The sequence below is a fragment of the Piliocolobus tephrosceles genome, chromosome 2 (assembly GCF_002776525.5).
Source record: "Piliocolobus tephrosceles isolate RC106 chromosome 2, ASM277652v3, whole genome shotgun sequence".
NCBI lineage: Eukaryota > Metazoa > Chordata > Mammalia > Primates > Cercopithecidae > Piliocolobus > Piliocolobus tephrosceles.
Window position 1 is genome coordinate 15,198,336 of NC_045435.1, and position 21,955 is coordinate 15,220,290.

The 21,955-nt window shown below is 34.8% G+C and overlaps 1 protein-coding gene across 4 annotated transcripts in view; it reads right to left on the minus strand.

Annotated features, from left to right (window-relative positions):
* The window catches only part of CSNKA2IP (casein kinase 2 subunit alpha' interacting protein), a 125,258-nt gene that overhangs the window by 55,409 nt on the left and 47,894 nt on the right, over positions 1–21,955 (minus strand). The window contains exon 2 of one of the 4 annotated variants that reach the window (XM_031935028.1): positions 11,214–11,381. The exons of 2 other annotated variants lie outside the window; for them this stretch is intronic. The gene's annotated coding sequence lies outside the window, so the exon portion shown is untranslated. Of the gene's footprint in view, positions 1–11,170; positions 11,382–21,955 lie in introns of all 4 variants that reach the window. One more of the 4 variants, XM_031935026.1, reaches the window with a different exon arrangement.

The window sequence follows — 21,955 nt, forward strand, 5'->3', positions numbered from 1 at the left end:
GTTCTCATTAGTGTTAATAAAAAGGAAAATGTTATTCTAATCAAGATAAAGTTATTTTCATATTCACTTTACAATGACTAATAAATATAAAATTCAACTGTATAAGGAAATTTATAGTGCACACTTAATTTAAAAGTAAAAAACTAATTTTCCCACAGTACAACACAAACATTTGTAATTTTATACACCAAATATGTCTTACTCAATCAGCAGTTAAAATGAGAAATCACTTTATATTTTGGTGACAACATTAACATTTTATTCAACTGCAGTTTATTTTGCTCCCTCTCTATATATGTATAAAACAAGTCTTTATTTTAAAGAGTAATTTTGGATTCCCAACGTCAAGTTTTTATCACCAGAATTCATACAATAAACCACCACTGTGATAAGAACTCATTGTGAAGTTGATTTCTTGTCATCAGAGCAAGGAAGTAATCAAATGGCACCATTTAACAATCATTAAATTCATATTTGGATTTCATGTTACAATAATGAGAATAGAAGCTACAATAAGAAAAAGATGACTAAACTTTAAGAAATTATTTATATTTAACCTGAAATGGCAAGTTTTAAAGGTAATAACCAAAGTCTATAATCTTATAAGCAATCATTTGGAAGATTTATTGAACCATTGTCAATCAGATGACCACAAAAGTTAAGTTGCTTTAAAAGACTTCCGTGGCAGGAGAGCTTCCGGAGTGGATGACTGATCCACATGGCAAGAAATGAGAAAAAGCATTCAGAAGTTTCAGAGATCTTTATAAACATCTGAGTCCCAGTGATCTCAAGCATGAATGCAGGTTGTCACGTACCTTAAGGAACAGACTCTTTCTATGAATAGCTATAGGAATAAATCACTCTATAAATAAAGCTCTCCCAATTTTGGAAATACGTGGAGATGGGTCATCTTCAGGATATTCTAAGCTTTGGGATTTGATTAAAGTTATCGTCCCATGTAGTTTTCATGATTTCATGCACAGAGCCTTCTTTTTGAGCTCAGTGAGCCACATTTTCCTGTGAAATAAAATGAAACCCCCATATGTTTTTAGTCATTTTGTAACAAAATTTGTAATATTTATATCGAAGACTTCAGAGTTTTCTGACATATTGACTTAGTCCAGCTAGGATTTCTCAGCTACTGTTGGGTGAAAGGTCTCTTGTAACACACAATGATCCTAATTCAGGCACAGACAATGGCCTTAGGGTAGTTAAAAATATGTCATGCTGATGCATTTGTTACGGAAGTTAAATACCATCATTGCTTTCATAACTGTTCCTGTAGTAAAGGATAATTTGAGTTTTTATTGTTTCATTTTACAAGTAGTCAATAAAATAAATCATATATATCCTGAGAGAAAATTAAAGACAATATCACTGACTTTAAAGGAGATGGAGCAAAAATAGAAATAGAAACGAATCTGAAGAAAACAAAATAAAACAAAATGATCTTGTGACTAAATAACTTGCTTCTTAAATCATATCCAACTTATGAATAGTACTGTGCATGTGTGCTATAATTTGTCCTAAGAATATTTTTTGTTCCTATACATTCTGTTAAATAAACTTTTTTCTATTTGCCTCACTCTCTATTTGATACTGAGAGAATTGAGAAAAACATATTCTGTTTACAGCAAAATTTTCTTCTGTACCTGATCACCTAGACATTTTCCCCCTAAACTTTGAAGAAAGAAATCATTTTTGCATATAACAGAGGCAGCTAGTTTCACAGGGAATGCTATCATGTCTTAGCCCCTCCTGATTCTGGGCAGCTAATTTGAATAGCTAGCCAAATTCTGCAAGCAACCTCTTCCATTTTCTCAGAAAATGTGGGGAAGCTTGGATTAGGACAGGAGACAGAACAGAGGACAGAACAGAAGTAGGGAAAGAGAAGCAAAAACAGAAATAGAGGAAGTAACTGCTGAGGCATGGCTAATCAGAAAGGACACTTCATGCATATTATGGATCCACTGTGATAATAAAATTGGAATCAAATTGCCTACACAATCCACTTGAGACACTCTGCATCTTTAATTTTTAAAGTTATGAAGACATTTGACACAGAAGGGGATCAATTATCACTAGTTTTCGTGCAAATACTTACTTAAGCAACGCTGTGGGTCAGAGTCAGTAGGAAAATTGCAGGCTTGCAGCCACGTAATGGCAACGAATTACACTATTCCTGGGCCCCTTTTCAATGGTCTCAGTTGGCAGTAGTGGTCGTGGCTGACTTATTTTGATTAAATTTCAAGGAGTCTAAAGTTATGATAAATTTATGTATTTGCTAAAACTGGTTTGGATCATGAGACCACCAAAAAAACATCAGAACAAAAGGGAATCCTCCAGTTAATTTGTTAGATACTCAAATCCTTGAGATGAGTAGTGTGGTACCATTTAATAATGGAATAGAGGTTTTCAGTATGGCATAGAAGCAGATCCCAGATCACAGTGACCCCTCTTTCATTGGGCAATCTTGAACACACACATTTAGAAAGATGGGAATTTATACTGCTCCACCTTATATGGGACATTTAATAGAGCACTTTATGTTAATAAAGTAAATGGAGTGCTTTCCTTTCTGTTAGGAACAGTTTTGAGAGTCTGGTCAGGCACTGGCATTATTCTGAATTATCAAGCCTAGTTCAAGTTTTCTTTTTCATTATACTAAGGTTAATCAGCTGATTTAGTAGAAACATGGCTACTCTCCTTTTTGGTTCCACCCCACAAAGTATTGAGAGATAAATATTATCTCCATAATGAAAAGTCTGTCAAACAAATCATTAGAATCTAAATGAGGGTTGTCAGACTTGTGGTAACGATAAAAATAAATAAACCTCATTTATTGCCTCTATTGCCTACATCTCCTTTACTCTGTTGACTTTAAGAAAACTGCCTAAGTAGACATGACATTGAACACTGAGTATTTCTTCCTGTCTTATTTCTATTTCTTTTCTCTGGGCAATTTGCCCTTAAGAAGTGAATTTAGTACTGGTGAATTAATTTATTTCTGTTCAACTGAATATACTGCTTTATTGTATAGTTTAAAATTAATTTATTACATATAAAAATAAATTGATTGCAGCTAGGCACAGTGGCTCATGCCTATAATCCTAGCACTTTGGGAGGTCGAGGTGAGTGGATCACCTGAGCTCAGGTGTTCAAGACCAGCCTGGCCAACATGATGAAACCCCGTCTCTATTAAAAATACAAAAGTTAGTCGGACATGATGGCAGGTGCCTGTAATCCCATCTACTCGGGAGGCTGAGACGGGTGAATCATTTGAACCTGGGAGGCGGAGGTTGCAATGAGCCGAGATCGCGCCACTGCACTCCAGCCTGGGTAGCTGAGCAAGACTCCATCTTAAATAAATAGATAAATAGATTGTATGCTATTTTCTTCATCTCTTCCAAAGAATATCATCTTTACAGTAAATAAAGCTTTGCTTATGAAACAAGCTCTAAGACATTTAAAAAAGTAAAATGTGTGTGTTCTCAGCCTGTATGGTCACCTGTCACCATTTGCATGGAGGGTAGGCATGACACACTGACCTCCATTAGGTGTAGTGATTATGATTCCAAAAGTGAAAAGAAGTTATTTTCAATGCCATATACGCCATCAAGAAGCTGACATTTTGATGTCCACTCCTCATTTTGCTGGCTTGAATCTACTAGCATAATATTGTTTTGTATCAGTCTATAAAAACATATTCACACATTTAACATACTAAATGTTACAAGAAATGCATAAATATACATTCAGAACCTCCTAGTCCTTTTTTTTTTTTTAACTTTTCTGAAGATTTTATTTCTTTCTAAAACATATATTAGGAAAAGAATGTTTGCACAATGCTGGGTAACACCTGGAACACGATTGAGTAATGGATTCCACTCTGGTGCCCTCAAATCCACACAGAGTCTGAGAAGGTAGGATTGAAAAGCTACTGTGTTCTATTGATACTGGGCCAATATGGTTAGCAGAAGAAGTAGTTTTCTTTCTTTTATCTGCTTTGTGGTCTACTTGAGGGTGGGAGGCTATTAGCAGTGGGATAGGAACTAACAGCATTACATGCTACAAAAAGCAATTGCTTGAGCAATTTTCCTAAGCCAGAGCCAAAGCAAAGCAAATGCAATATTCCCCCTTACCTCCGTGTCAGCCACGTGAGAGTGGAGCTACACCGTGATCTAATTCCATGATAGAAACTGGATGCTGTGGCCAATTTGCTTGGCGACATAGGTCTGCCACAAGTATGGAATTTAAATACTGAACACTACATACATTTTTTTTCTTTCCGGAGGCTGACAAAAATAAAGAATTTTAACTACACAGGTGCATTTGCTTCATTTCATTGAAAAAAAACACCTTCTAGCCAAAGAAAGATGCACAATTTTATTTGGAAACACTAGTATCATATTATGTTTTTGGTATTTTAATATGAAGTCCAGTGGAACAGTCGCCAAAAATCTCATCTTAAAATCATTCGATCAGTGTTATGCCCTTTAGCTGAAATAGGAACAAAGCATACCCTAAGATCTGTTCATTGAATGTTGAGTGTTTCTTCCCCCCTTTTAGAATGTTATATATTTCAAGAAACTATCTCCTCACTTCTAGAGAGATAAGAGAAAAAACGAAATGAAAAAGTTCAACTGTCAGCTAAAGCTTTTACAGATAACATTTAAAGCAACTGCATTTCCCATAGCCCATGCCTAAAAATATAACTGAATTATATTCGTTGTATTCCAAAGGTTCAAAGTACATATAACCAATATGCATTAAGAAAGTAACTACCTGCCGTTAACATTCTTATTTTGCTTCTAGTTTTGGATAAAATTTTATTGTTTAAATTTCAATCTCAAAGCAAAATATAATCATGATAGACATTTATTTTGTTTTTTTAATATAAAATTGGCCTTTTTATATCTTGAAATCATTCAGGTTTATTTTCTTCTATTTGAATATTTTATGTATAATATAAAAGCATAGGCTAGAGATGACCAATCAATGAGGTTAATTAAAAGATTATATATTTTTTATTTTATGAAGTTATAGACTCTTAAAACCAGAAGATAATCCTAGTGATTAGAATCACATGGCTAGTACATGGCAAAGTTGATACTAGAATGCTTAGACTTTTCATCCTAAAATATTTTTGTTCTACAAGCTCCCTAATGGAATAAAGAATAAAACAGAATGCTAATCACATGATAGGCACAGAGGTGCTTAGGACAAATCAGGGAAAATTGAAATAAAGAAATAAAGGAAAAGTGCCTTAAAATGGTTGTTTTGGTCAGGGTTCCAACAGGAAATATATGACATGCTCAAATTGAAATAATTACAAGAGAGTTTAATAAATACTTATCAAGGTATGGGCAGGGTATAAAGAAATCACAAGAGATATTCCTAGAGTCCAGGGCTAGAAATCACTAAGCTATTATTATTCCTGGGCCTAACCCAAAGAAGATAATATGGTTTCTGAAAGCCAAAGAGAGGGCTCTGTAAAGAACTCTACTTTGACACGCTTTCTGACTTTTGATCAAGATGCAGAGTCAACCTGAGGTGATCCTACAGGGAAGGAGGCAGGGGAATGGACTCAATGACCTTTCTCCCTTTCCTCTGATCTCTTGTAGCAAACATCCTGCCTAAGCTCACTGGAGGTTAAAAGGATCTCTTGATATACAGATCTGTCTCCCTGAATAAGTAGCAGGCTGAAGAGCAAAGGATGGATCCTGTTAAAGAAAAAATTATTCAGGACATATTAAAGACGATAAGACCGACTTTATTCAAAGAGTTGGGGGAACATGGTGACAGGTATAGAGACCACTGCAAAGAGATTTTGCATTGCGGGAAAGAGATTGGACTCGACTCCAAATACAGCATGGGCAAGTGGAATTTTTAGTGAAAGAACCAGGTGGGGGTCATGGATGGAAAATTACAAACAGGAAACGTCAAGGTAAAGGTGGACTCCAGTTAAACCAACCTAGCAGGACTCTTGTTGAAAGCAGGCTAGCTCAATCAAACGTCACCTAAAGAATGGTGGAGGATGAAGAGCCTGATCAGATATTGAGGGTGATCCAATATCAGGAACAGGGGGTTCTTACTAAACTGACTTAGCAAGCTTCTTGCTAAAACTGGATTTTATAAAGAAGTAAACAGATAGGCTGGTAGAAGGTTCAGAAGCTTAACTAAACTTTAGTCACATAAATAATATTTTTCAATCTAAACAAGTAAATGAAGGCAGACGGGTGATATTTGGACAAAGGAAGAAATAGAGTAAAAGTTCAAAGAGAAGAAGACATCAACTTAAGAATTAGGGGCAAAAAAGTATTAACACGGCACAAGAGGAAGAACAACCCAGAATGACAGAGTTGTATGGATAATAATAGGTTATAAAGTCATGTTTCTAGAAAGAATAAAAGAGTAAATGGAGAGGAAAAGGAAAGACTGAGGCTTAAAGAGGGAAGGTTGAAGGAGTGAGGTGTTAAACAGACTAAAGTTTAAATTAAAAAATACTATTTTCATGTAAACCTGTTCCAATTGGGCCTGGGCTAGAGGAGGAGTTTTCCTAGACAGCACTGATCTAACATGTAACATATATATTGCATTAACCATATGAGTTGCATGTGAATATTGAGGATTTTCTTATTACTGCAGTCTCTGAAATATATTCACTTTTAATCTGAAATCCTTTTATTTTGCGGGGCTGGCACAGGAGACTTTTGCAGAATTTCCATTGGTGTTATCTGACTTTCTCAACATTTCACTGAATTTTTGCATTGACTCTGTCTACTGGCAGCCCCACACCTTTCCTGGACCATTGTCTATGGGCTTCCTCCCCAAAACTATCCATTACACAGGCCATACACATTCTAAACCATCCCTCCTTCAACATGCTTTTTCTGATATTGCTCTCTCTTGTTTCCAGTTACTTAAAATTTCATTTCTTCCAAAGAGACCCTCAAGTTATATGCAAACCAAAGAAAAGAAATATACCAAGTATGTGGAACTTGTCTCCCACTATTACCAGAAAGGAACTGAATCTACCTCCATCTGCTAGAAGACTTCATGTGTGTCTCTGCCCTTGTGTCATACCCAGCAGCCCTCCCTTTTCACTATCAAGTATCAACTTCTTTCCAGATGTCTTTGCCAAAACATTGACTTCTTTCACTAACACATTTACAAAACTCCAAATGAAATAATTTTGTTTAAAACAATTTAGAATTATGCTATCATTTGTCTACAGTTCTTATATTCTTTGAAATTTCATTGATCCCTCTAAGCCTGAGCTCCTTCATCTAGAAAAAGTAAATAACAGCAAAAATCATACGAGATAATGCGTGTAAAGTGCTGATCACAGTGCTGCAAATAATAAAAGCTCTTTAAATGTTAACTATTATTATTATTGCTTTCTAAATGGCTGTCTGTGATGGGCTGATGATTTATTGTGAAAGACAGTAATGAAGCAAGCTAAGGGGTCAAGGCCACTCTACCAAGGATGAAAATAAAAGAACAAAGCTACCCCATTACAATCCCTTGGTGTCAATGAGTAAGATATTCTCTAATGACAAGCTGATCTTTTTCTCAGAAATGTATATTTATCTCCATATATTTATCTCCATAAGTCAAATTGGCCAGTCTAGAATAAAGTTACATTTTTCAATGGTGACCTTATTTTTCTAGAATTTGTACTTAATGAATCATATTTTGGGGCATTTAATTTAATCTTGAACAAAAAGCTAATAAAAATATTGCAGAGGCTAGTTTTATAGATATTTTTAAACACTTGAGAAATAGTTTTGCAAATGGATCACCAAAATGCCTGATGGTCTTGGAAAGCCTTCCTGCGCTATGAGCATACAATTTAGGTAAGAATATAGGCAAATTGTCTGAAGTGAAAAATATGATTCTGACACTGAACTAGGATTGACAGAACCACATAAAATAACACAAATTAAACCCACTATAGATTATGCATGAGATCATTAGGACATAGGGTTAAATAATTAAAGATGGCCCTTTAATTTTAAATTGGTTTGAATTTGAAAATATACAGAAGCAATGTCACAAATACCTTGTACCCACCACTCAGATTTAATAAACATTTTAGTACATTTCTTTAGATAATTGTGAGAAGACATCAAAAAAATGAAGGTTTGATCAAAGTCCTTTTTGAGCAACCTAATTGATTCTATTCCATGCCATCATGCCCCTTACATTCTGGATATAATCACTGTTCTGAAGTTGAAGTGCATACTTCCTATCCTTGTTTTTATACTCTGTGTGTACAAATATATAGTATACTCTTTATGTACAAATATATATATGTGTGTGTCTACACACACCATATATTATTTCACATTTCCAAACTTGAAATAACAGGTAACATATTGTGTAAATTCTTAAGAGATTGCTTTTTTCTCTCAACATTTTTCTATTGATTTTCTTTATTCATTGTGACTGCTGTACATAAACTTATCCAATTTTAATAATAGACATTTAGGTTGTCTCTAGTTTTTTACCATAAACAACATTACATTGAATAGTTCTGCATATTTTCTTGTGCACATATGCAAGAGTTTTTCTGAAGTAAATTCTGAATCACTTAGAATCAGAATGCTGGATCCTGATCGACTTAACTGGATATTGCCAAATTGCTCTCAAAACTTGCATCAATTTATACAACCACTATCAACATACAAGAGTTCCCTTTATTCTATATTCGCACAAGCACGTGGTGCTGCCAGAATTTTCTAAATGTTCATTGTTTTGGTGAACATAAAATCAAATAACATTGTTTAGATTTTATTTAAAAGCCAAAGTTAAAATAGATTTTCAAATAAATGTCTTCCAAGCAGTCAGTTACTGGGTTACGAATGTGATGTAGCTTAACAAATTTCCATTTCACTCATTTTGTCCCTATGTGGAATGTTATGATATATGATATCTACAAGTTGCCAAAAGAATGGCAAAAAAAAAAAAAAAAAAAAAAAAAAAAAAGACATAGCAGATTGCACCTCTTTCAAAAGGAAGGAAAGACAGTTGCCCCATCCCATTTTTCTCATGGTCAAAAGAGCTCACTTAATAAATCAGATTTTTAAGCTGATTTACACTTTTATAAATATTAGCTTCCTTGGAAATCCTTCTGTTTGCTTCTTCATTCTCTCCTCCTCCCCCTCACATCTTTTTTTGCCCCGTGTTCTTCTTTTTTCCTTCTTAAGAAAAGCCCATTTAAATACACTCAGTTGTGAAGTTGGACAAGTTAGCTACTTAAGACATGGCAAAGATTATAACTTCCCACTGAGATTTTGCAAGTGAGTCTTTTTCATTAATACAGCAGCAGGATTTGAGGATTTTATTAACTCCCCATTTAGAGCCTGATAATCCTAACAAACCTATCTTTCTCCTAAAAGACTTACTTTATCTACTCATTCATATTTCCATGGTAATAGCAGCACAACCTGTTCTGAATTAAATTTTCTGCAAAGGGTATCCTAGCTTCTAAGGTTAGTCCCTAGGAGATAAGTTTTTGTTTTATAATTTAATGAAAATTTCTATAAGATGCCATACATTTGCTACAAGAACTGAAGACTATTAACTAATAGGCCTCTGTTTCATTGTCATTGTTGCAATTCAAATAATCATATAGGTTATGTATGCATATGGTCATAATTTTATTTAAATAATGATAGTTCCCCAGAGTTAATCTTATTTTGAAAATCATAAAGAAGACATAAGCTCTTGTGAAATCATCAGAATTAATTCTTTAAGTAAGTAGTCAATATTATTATTCATTTTATAAGGCCTTATATTTTACTTTTGTGAATTCTGTTTTAATGACTTCTCAAAAAACAAAGAGCAATAATATTAAATACTTTGACTAATATTTGAACACAAATGATATACTGCTCAATAACATATGATACTTCATATTATTTTTCATTATAAAAAAAGATTGCACGTATTTCAAGGCCTTAACCAAAATAACCTAACTCAACCTATTTATACTAATTCATCTTCTGTTATTCTTCTACACATACCCTACACCTCAGTCAAATTTTCTTACTGATTCCGTAACTTCTATTCATCAGATTATTCCATGCTTTTCTCCCTCTGCATCACGAACCATACTATCTTTATATGAACACTTTCACATTCGTTTCTTGTTGCTTATATAACAACTTGCCACAAATTTAGTGTCTTAGAATAACACAAATTTATTATCTTCCATTTTTTAGGCTAGAATTCTAACACAGGTTTCACTGGGCTAAAATCGAGGTGAATTTAGAGCTGTGCTCCTTTTTCAGCTTCTAGAGGCCACCTCTAATTCCTAGTTTGTGGTTCCATTGTGCCATCATCAAAGCCTTCAATGTTACATCTTGCTGACCATTCTTCCATAGTCATATCTCCCTGCTTCTTACCACACTAGAAAAAGATCTCCAATTTTAAAGGCCTATACAATTAGATTAGGTCCACTATGATAATCCAGGATAATCTTATCTCAAGGTTCTCAATGTAATCACATCTGCAAAGTTCCTTTTGCCATCTATGATAATATACTCATGGGTTTGAGAGATTAGCACACGGAAACCTTTTCGGATGATTCTGCCTACTACACCTTGCTCCTATTGCTGCCACCTACCCAAATGTCCCGCAGCATTAGATTATGTAGTGAGTGGCTCACACTAAAAAGGATCATTCAGCTTAACCTTCCCTTTTAGAAGTAAGGACACCAGTCTCATCACTGCCAGGGATTCAATTCTTGGCAAGTATTTGTTAAATACTGAATGAAATAACTTGCCCTTCTCTGCCTGGCTCAGAAAATAACATTTCTCTGAAGTCTGAATTATGCCATCTTGAATAGATTGCTGACCCAAGACTTCTCTAGGATTTATTTACCTTGCCACTAGTATGTAATTTACCATTGTTTGAAACAAGGACAGATGTTACTTTTCTACTCTCAAATATTATATTCATTATATGCTTCATTTTATGGCGCTTCTATTATATGACATTCATTATATAACAATGTTTTATACTTTTTACTTTTTGATTCCTCAAGTATTCATTCTGTTGTGCATTCTGTGTAATTTCTGGGTGGTATTTTGCTAATCTCAGTCAGTTCTATGCCTTAAGGCAAGATTCAGATTCCCCAGTTCATTTTTCTTTCTGAACTCGCCTTTGTAATTCACTTCACTGGAAAACGCACGAGGTTAGGATACCTCATTTAGGGGCAGGTTTTCCATCTCTCCTTTCTTGTCCAGCTTCGCTAAATGCAGTTGGAGTGGCAGCTCAGTTGGATTAGCACCCTGGAGCTTGCTGTCTTTAATTTGTGAAGGAAGAAGTAGGAAGCCGTACTCCAGTCTCAGGCCTGTGTGCCTGCCATATTTCTGCCAGGAAGAATCAGTTTTATTTATCATTTCCTGCCCAATGTCCAGCACCTTGCCAGCATATAGTAAGCACTTAATAAACATTTATCAAATGAATAAATGTAAGGATGAATGAAAGATTGACATAAAAGTTAAACTCTTATTGGTCTGTATTTTTGTGTCCGACCTTGGATGCAGGAGCAGAGTGAGTGAGGAGTTTGGCTACCCTAGTTCTTTTCAACTGATCCTGGATAATCATTTCTAAATATTCCTCATATTGGTGACATACGTATTTTTAGAATGTAGATGATTTTTTTCAAATGTTTAAGTCAATAAATTGTATTCAAAATGTTAACAATAAAGCCTCAGACAATCATTTTGCTCTATGAATGAAAATAATAAAATCTTTTGTAACAGAATTCACAGTAACATAATATTTCCAAACGAATTCCAAAATACTTTCAGTCTTTATGCTTTTGTTGAGGAATGCACCCCTCGAAAATGGCCTCATTAAGAAAACACCACCTATATCAATGTTCATGCCCTTTTAAGTTAATATTTTGTTAAATTATATATTTTTATTTGTCCTTCTTCTCTGACAGACCTCCTTATGTGCATCTGATACATCTTTGTACCCTTAAACCTAAGATAGTTACTATTTCTGTAAAAAATCATTTATGAATAAGTGAGTGGATATCTGGTTTGATATTATTTCTTCCTCAGATATCTATTGAGCATTAATATGTTCAAGAGACTGTGAAAGCTACACAAATTTTAGCACTGAGAGAGACATAAATATTCCCTGCCATCAAAGTGTAAGAATGAAAAACAACTACAAATAATGAATTATCTGTGTCCCTATATAAGGCTCCTAGTTGAAGATAAATCCAGATGTGTTTATAGTATCTCAAGACTTCATGGTCAGACTAGCTTTCATCTTGTAATTGTTAAATAAAGCCTCCTGACTTTCATATCTGACATCTATGCTTTCTCTTCTCTGTCAAGATGGGACCTTTCTCTATTTCCAACAATAAGCCCCGCAGGGTGGATAGAGTTTCATTAGTTAAGATGAAACATATACTTCGGTATATACAGCATTTAAGAATTTGTAAGTATATACGCACCCAATTTATTTCAGGATTAATTTATCTAACTGGTGTATGGATTTAAATAATTTTTGTTAATTATAAAGTTTTTGCATTTATATTAGTGGGGTCCTTCAGCATTAATATTCTTTATAACTTTCAGAGTTCAAGGACAGAGAGAAAGTATATTTTTCTTTCTTGCTCACAGGATAAAACAGAAGCATGGAATTTTTTAGTATCTTATTCTAAGTCATATAATGAGTCTTGATTAAAATCACTGCTAGAAATCAAAGCTTTTTGTTCGATGGGTTCAACAATGGGCCATTCATCTTCCATAGACATTTTGCATAAGTAATAGCAGCTCAAGTTTAAGAACAATTCCAGTGGCCATAATGTCTATATTCATTCTACATTAAAGCATTTAATTTTCTGTTTATGAATTCAGTATATTTCTCCGAGTTGGATGTAGTTCAGTGTTTTATTATAGGAAATCATATTTTTTCCTGTAGGTTGTCAGGAAACAGTTACCCAATTTTACTTAGTTAGAACAATGGTTCTTATCCAAAAAGCTGCTATAAGTAATGAAAATGAAATCAATTTACTGGCTCAGCTCCCAGATTAAGGATTGCTTTATGAATAAATAAAATAGTAGATGGCATCTAAGAGGGGAATGAACAATTTATGTATTATCAGGACACTTTTTACTTTTCACTTTTAGTAAAATGAAATACTTACTATCTGGACTTAAAATGCCTCAAACTGTGATGTTATTTTGGAAAAAAAAAAAAGAGATAGGAGATATCCTAGTAATAACAATAAATAATTTAAAGGCCGGTTTTCCACAATAATATTATATACACTAAACAATTCTAATATTTTATGAATATAAATACTATAACACATCACCCCTATTTCATTTTCAATTTTTCTTCTCAGTCTATTAAATTAAGGCAAACTCTTTCATATTTTATATCTTTCTAGTGATATACTAAAAAGTAAATATGACAGCTCAGATGCTTGTTCAATAAATCTCTGTTATTTGTCAATTATGTAGTGTTACATGAGGGATTATCAGCATTGTGACAAATTATTCTCCATCATTATTCTTGTTAATAATAGTAACTTTATAGAACTTGACAAAACTAATAAAAGATGAATAATGTCACAAGTACAGCATTTAAAGTATACTATTGTAAAGGTAGCACAAACATAAGAAATCAAAGTAGAAAACTGACAAAATTCGAAACTTCCGGGGGAAAAGACAAGATGCACAGGATAGTCTTGACATACTTCTATCTGAAATATATTTGAAGTAGAAAGAGGAAGAACAAGAATTGAGAGTGGCCCTTTCTCCCTTTCTGTAATTCTTACTAAAATCATTGCATCTTCACCTAAGATTTCACCTGACAGCTATTCCCTATTGGGCAGTAAATGTTTGTCTTCTACTCAGACCTATTTACTGAGCACCAAGCACATTTATCATCTATCTATTTCACATGCTCTCTTGGTTTTCTTAAAAATATCACTGTCATACATTTGGCACATGGATGCCATCCTCAACTCCTCCCTTTTCCTTATCTGCCATATTCAAGCTATCACTAACTCTGTTAGTACTTTTTCTCTAAATTACCTGCGGAATATATCCACTTCTCTCCATTTCCAACTCATCATGCTAGTTCGAGCCACCACCTTGGACTATCGCTTAATCTTAACAGTCCTCCCAAATTCTACTATGGCTTTACTCCAATCCACTCTCCACATGGCAGCCATATTGATCTTTTTAAAATGTAACTATTATAATCTTAATGCTCCTGCATAAAGCCATTTAGAATACAGACTTGGCTTCAAGATCATTATCTAGTCACTAAGGTATCTATCCAGCAAAATCTAACAACGCGCTTCTCCTCGCTCTCTCCTAACTACCATGATCATCTCTCAGAACCATAACCTCACTGTGTTTCCTCCCACCACGGGTCATTTCTCATGTTCCTTCTTGTGGTTAGAATGTGCTTCACTCCTCGCTAACCCAGTCAATTCTTGTTCATCCTTCAGACTTGAACACTTTGCATTTTCACAGGAAAACTTTCTGTACTCTCCTCCTAAGGTTAAGTTACTTGATTATATCCCTTAAAGAAGTAGGTAGTCCTCTTTTATTGCATTTAATGTGTGACTCTTTCATCAATGTCTGTTTCTTCCCGTAGATCGTAAACTTGTAGGCAGAGAAGGCCTCTGATTTTACTAATCATGGTAATTCCAGGATAAAGCAAGCGACTGCATATAGCAGACACTCAAAAAAAATTGGTTTAATATAACCGCCAATTAAAGTAATCAATTGTAATAAATGATTATAAAATAAAAATTATAAACAATACTGTTATCTCAAATAACATAAAAATGTGAAACAGAAATATACTTAGCAAAACATGTGAAAGACATGTACATTGAAAGCTCAAAGAAAATATATGAGACAAAAAGAAATAAATAAGTTGAGCAATATACCATTTCAGCTTATTAGTGGACTCAGTATTGTTAAGATGTTGATTCTTCCCAAATTTATCTGCAGATTCAGTTCAATCTCAATTAAAATTCCAACAAGCTTTTCTTTGTAGAAATGGATAAGCTGATTTTATCATTAATATAAAAATGCAAAAGATTTTAAACAGCTGAAACAATTTTGAAAAAGAAAAAGTTAGCAAATTTATATTATCTGAAAGTGAATATAGACCTCTGGCAGAGAAGAGAGAGTTCTAAATTAGATATACAGGTAAGATTAACTTATGTTCACAAATGTAGTAAGTTCATTAAACAAAATAAAAGTGTTTTCACCAAATGATGTTGGAATAACTGGAAATCATTACAAAAAAACACTAAATTTGACCCTTATTTCATATCATTCTCAAAAATTACTTGAAATGGATCATAGAATTAAGTGTAATGCTAACACTATAAACTTTTGGAAAAAAAGGAGAAATTTTCATGATTATTGGATAAACAAAGATGTTTTAGGAAACATCATAAAAATTGATAATTGGAATTCATAAAAATCTAAAACTTCTATTATTCAAATTACACCATTAACAAAATGAAACTAGGAGAAAATTTTATGTATGTGTGTATGTGTATACATGTGTGCATGAGTATGTATACTTAAACATACATGCACACAAATGAACACATGCATGTAAACAGAACAAAGGACTTTTCTAACTTTTGTTTTAGGTTTGAGGGTACATTTGAAGGTTTATTACATAGGTAAACATGTGTCATGGGGGTTTGTAGTTTATAGTTTATCACCCAGATATTAAGCCCAGTACTCAATAGTAGTCTTTTCTGCTCCTCTCTCTCCTCCCACCCTCTCCTCTCTCAAGTAGACCCCATGTCTGTTTCATTTTAGAACAAAGGACTTGTATCCAGAACATATAAACAACAATTACAACTCAATAAGAAAACAATCCAATCAAAACTCTGGACAAAGGACTTAAAGTTTTCACGAAAGGCAAATATATAGTCAATACATGTGTGAAGCAGTGCACAATATCATTAGCCATCTTAGAAATGCAAATTAAGGCTGTGTGTGGTGACTCAGACCTGTAATCCCAGCACTTTGGGAGGCCAAAGCGGGTGGATCACCTAAGGTCGAGAGTTCAAGACCAGCCTGGCCAACATGGTGAAATCCCGTCTCTACTAAAAAACACAAAACTTAGCTGGTCATGGTAGCAGACACCTGTAATCCCAGCTACTCTGGAGACTGAGGCGGAGTGAGGCATAGTCACTTGAACCCAGGAGGCGGAGGTTGCAGTGAACTGAGATCATGCCATTACACTCTAGCCTGGGCAACAAGAGCGAAACTCCTTCTCAAAAAAACAAAAAAATTTTTAAAAAGAAATGCAAATTAAAACTGAGACACCACCATCCATTAATATGGCTAAAACTTAAAAACATCAAATATTGGGGATGATATGGATAAAATTAAACTTTCATAAATTCATTTAGTAATGGAATATGGTACAATCACTTTGGAAAATAGCTTGGCAGTTTGCTACAAAGGTGAATGTACACATATTATTATATGTACCCAGTATCCCAAAGAAATAAGACAAGTGTATGCACTTGTCTTTATACACAGTTTATGTTGTTAAATTTTTACTGAATGCTCTCTACACCTTCTAACTTTAAATGTCAACTGCTTATCTACTGAGAACACCATGTCCCTCACATTTCTCTCAAGCAAAGGCCACACATTGCCCCTCACACCACATGAAATTATGTAGAATTGGGTCTTTGTCATCATTGTCCCCTAACACTGCTTTCAGACCATTACCTTTGCTCATCTGTGGCCTGTCATTTCAGCTCTTCAACCCTCCTCCTCCTCTGTACTGTCTACCAGTCTCTTGGTCATTTTTTCTTATTCACCAATAACCTTGGTACCCAGATCACATTGTTCCTTTCTGGTCAAACTGCACTATCAGCTTTAAATTCTACATTTTAAATTTTACATCTCAAATTCTACATCTCCAGTGACATTCTCTACCATTTTATTTTAACCACACACTTGTCTAACCATAAAATATACCAAGCAATCACATAAAACTTGCTTCAGAAATTTCAGTTTGACCACAATCTTCTAAAATTTTGTATATGTTACTCTGCTGTTGCATTTACACTGTGTCTTTAAAATATTGTTGAATCTATGACACCATTACCCTAAGTACATATATATGTATATGTGTATGTACACATCCATTTATTGGTGTATTATCTATATTGATCCACCCTGTCTATATTATTTATTTATATCAACTTCACCTTTGTTTATATTCCCCCGTCTACTTTGATTCAACAAATTATCTTATCTACTACTCTCTATCCACTCCTAAAATTCCTTTTCCCATGCATACATGTCAAATCCCTAACTCTGGGTGAATACACTAAGCACTTTCTCTATGCTTACAGTCTAGATTGAGAAATATCTATTACACAAGTTGACATAAAAAAATGTAATAGCCTTCAGTTGGACTTTTAAAATTTCTCAAGACTCTAAGTTTACCTGAAATGCTTTCTTCCACGTTCTACCACATAACTATATCAAACCTTCTGTAATCTGCTTAACCTTAAATCCTTCATCTTACCTCACAGTACCTGCAGATATATGAGAAACTCCCTTCGATTGTCACTACAGAAGATAGCATGTCACATTCTTTCTCCTTTCCTCCTGATACAAAGGGCAAACTCCCCTTTATCCCTTTTCAAGGACAATCCTCCCCTTTATTCTACAGATAGATTCCAGTTGTTTCACCCTTCCCTGAACCTTGTGCTGTTAATTATCTATCTCTCAACTAACACAACTGCATTTTTAACCTCCATCCCATCTGCTTTTAAGTGTGTTCATATTACCCTATCTTAATAAAATTAAATAAAGCAAAAGCATCTTTCCTCGACCCAGTAGCACAGCTAATTATCCTATTTCTCTTCTCTCCACCCAAACTTATGTAACATGTTAATTGCTCTTTTTTCCAATTCATCACATTTTTTTATTTCCAGTTTATTCCAATCTGGTTTCAACTTACATAAGTACAGGGAAACTGTTTTTATCAAAGTCACTAATGTCCTACCCTCTCCGAAATTCAATTACAATGTATTTATTGTACCTTACTTTAATTTTTGAAAGAATTTCAACTGCTGGCTGCTTCCTCCTTTTTTGGAACTCTCTCTTTACTAAATTTTCATGTCACATATTCTGTTAGCTTTTTCATTATTTCTCTGGCTATTCCTTCCTCATTTTCTTTGCTTGTTCTTTATTTTCCGTCAATGAATTTCTCAACATTTCTCCTACATCTCCTTCTCTTCTCACCCTATTCTCTATCCCTATAGATATCTAATTCATTTCATTGGGCTCTAATAGCTATTTTAGGGTGCATAACAATTTGCCTATGTCCAGACCACATATATCTCCTGAATTCTCTCCTGAATTCTGATCCACATATCCAACTGCCTACTTGACACTAACACTTTCACAAATTCCAGTTTGAAACAATATGTATTATCTTCTACTGCTTCAGTTTGCCCTGTACTACCTATTCCTTTTCTGTGTTTTCTATTTGTTAAAATGGCACACCAATCTCTGATGATCCATCTGGAAATTTGAGGCATGTTCCTAGCTATTCCTTAGTTGTCCTTCCTTCTCACATCCAACTTACTACAAATTCTTTTGATTCTACATCCTAAAGTTATTGGTTCTACCTATTTTCTTCCATTAAAGCGCTCATCAATACACCGTCATTTCTTCTTTTTGTTTTTTTTGTTTGTTTGTTTTTGTTTTTGTTTTTGTTTTTGTTTTGTTAGACGGAGTCTCCCTCTGTCGCCCAGGCTGGAGTGAGTGGCGCGATCTCGGCTCACTGAGCTGCAAGCTCCGCCTCCCGGGTTCCCGCCATTCTCCTGCCTCAGCCTCTAGAGTAGCTGGGACCACAGGCGCCGCCACTACTTCCGGCTAGTTTTTTTGTATTTTTAGTGGAGACAGGGTTTCACCGTGTTAGCCTGGATGGTCTCCATCTCCTGACCTCCTGATCCGCCCACCTCAGCCTCCCAAAGTGCTGGGATTACAGATGTGAGCCACCGCACCGGGCCACCACCATTTCTTTAACAAAGTGCAACAATCACCTTCTCACTATTCCCTCTGCTCTGCAACCACTCAGCTGCCTTCCTCCACCTCATTATCTAATTTCAGAGTCATCTGTCTTAAAATGCATACATGATCATGTTACTCTTGCCATAAATTATTACGATGACTTCCCAAGCTATGATCTCCAACGAGGCTTACCAAGTTGTACACAGTCTCATGACTTTCTACATCTACATCAAATGCAGTTCCCTTTTACTGCTTCCACTCCAAACATGATGAGTTTATTAGTTTCTCAGACAAATTATTATTTTTCTTGCCTCTGGTTCTCGGTCCCTGCTGCACCTTCTGCCTGGAGTATGTTTTATTTTTCACTCTTCATCTGGCTATGACCCACATAATCATGAAGTCATATCTTAAATATAACTTTAAGAACAACACCAAAATAACTGTTGCAGCTTAGATTTACCTTGGCATATAGATGTTTAGAAACTTATTTCACTTTGCAGGTTTGCATTTTCTTTTGAAATATTTTAACTACTTTTATGCTCTCTATTGTAATACCTGTAAGTAAAGGTATTATGTCCATTTGGGTTGCAGCTATATGCCTAATACCCAGCACGTTGTGTAGCACAGAGTAGGTTGTTAATATTTGTTGCAGGAATAAATGAGTAAACAGTGTGATTCAACAGTGCCAAAAAACAAAAATAATAGTTTGAAAAATTATCTTCAAGAATGGCAAAGGCTAACATTTTTAGTTCTTATCATGAATTAGGGATTAATATCAGGGTATCTAAAAATCTCTATATCAATATGTACATATGTATGTACACATCACAGAAATAGAGATAAACATAGACTTTTCACTGGGTCTTTGCAGCTCCCTATTAAGTATTATTGTCCTCATTTTGCCTAAGCAGAAGCTGAGTATACAAAGATTAAATAATTTGCCCCAGTCACACTGCTAGAAAATAGCTGAAGTTGAACACAGGGAAGTTTGATTCTAGAACGCAAATTCTTAATCATATGGGAAGATTTCCTTTTAAATAAGCACTATTTTTTTTTAATTTTTACATTTTAGGTGGATCTATAAAATAAAATAATTGTATTAATACCATTATAAATATATTCATCAGATTTCTTCAGTATACTACATATGCAACACTGTCAAAAGCAAAATACATGATGCAGAAACCTAAATGTTCCAAGACCTTAAAATAATCCATGGCAAAAACATTTGGATACTTATATTGCTGCACTAATTATTTCAGATTGCTCAAGAACTCCTTGGTTAATACTTCATGAAATAAGTGAAACCTTCACACCTAATAGAATTAATGTACCTACAAAGCAAACAACTTTTAATCAGAGAATTAGAGTGAAATTAAGAAGTGCCCAGTCGGTTTAGTTATTTATTCTTTTGCTATATTTTTTCTTATCAAATATTTGTGACCGGTACATCCTTCAGAGAAGACCTCTCATTGGATGTTACATTATCGGCTTAATGAGATATGACAAAACTTCATGACTACCTCTTTTGTTTCGTATACATGCCATCATTTTCTCAACAGTTCCAGGTCAGTGTCACTATGCCAGAGAATGTTCCAGCAGTAACTTTATCCTGGGTTGGATAGAGCTTTTATCTTTAAAATCTCATGACCTGCTGTTTAACCTTTACCAAAATGCTTAATGCTTAACCCAAAAATGCTACATGTAAGGTTTTCTGTAAAGGTGACTTTTGGTCTGTTTGCCAGTCTCACTTGATTCCAATCAAGTGTATCAGGTCTATTGAAATAATTTTGAACTTATCCAAATTTATCACACCATCCTCCACAGGCACAAACCACCCTCCTCCCCAAGAAGCTTTTCATGCTTCTTAAGTCCATGGCATAGATGAAGGGGCTCTAAAGTCCCGTCCACCTTCAGAGCTAAGCCTGTTCTCTGATTCTGGCAAGCTGATTTTACATTCTGTTCCCCAGACCATTGTAAGGGTACTTGTTTTACACAAGCTATTCTGGTGATTTTCTTGGAAGAAAGGAAGTATACTAACATGGCTTCTTTCCAATGGACAGAACCCAGCCATTACTTTTATAGAACACTTGTGCTGCTTAGGAGAAAAAAAAAAAAAAAAATGCCTCCCCAATTAAAAGAAAAAAAAAAAAAAGTACAGGGTTTTTAGTCTCTTTACTTCCACCACCATGCACTCCAACGTGTATTTTTGTAATAGATTGCCACTGTTGGCTCTGTCCTTAAAATACGTTCAGAATCCAACCTCTCCTTACCATCTTTGCCCCCAATACACTAGTGAAAGCCACGAGAAGCTCCAACCTGAATTATTTTGCCTATGCTAACTGTACTCCTTGCTTCTACCCTGAACCTCCATGCAGTCTATTCTCAGCAGAGTGACTCTTCTAAAACTATGTCAGATATTCTTATTCCTCTGCTCACTCATTTCCTGTATCGACAAGGAGAAAAGCCAATGTCCTTACGATGGCCTGTAAGACCCTCCATGAACTGGCACCCCTGAAGTCTCCATCCTCATTCTCCTCTGCTCTCATCCACCTCACTTCTCTCCTGCCACATCGGCTTTCTAGCAGTTCCTCAAGCACAGCCAGACAAGGTACAGCCTTAGGGCTTTTACACTGGCTGTTCCCTCTTCCAGGGACAATATTCCTCCCGATGAAGCATTGTAATACCACATTAAGCCAATGACCAACATACTCATTTTCTCACATTGGCATAGTTTTGTTTTGTTTTGCTTTTTAAATTAAATGTTACTGTCTCAGTGAGTTCCTTCCTGAATCCCCTATTTTAAATTGTAGCTTTACCCAATTACTCCTAACGTTCCTATTTGGTGCTCTCTTATTGTTCTATGGGACACTAATTATCACCTA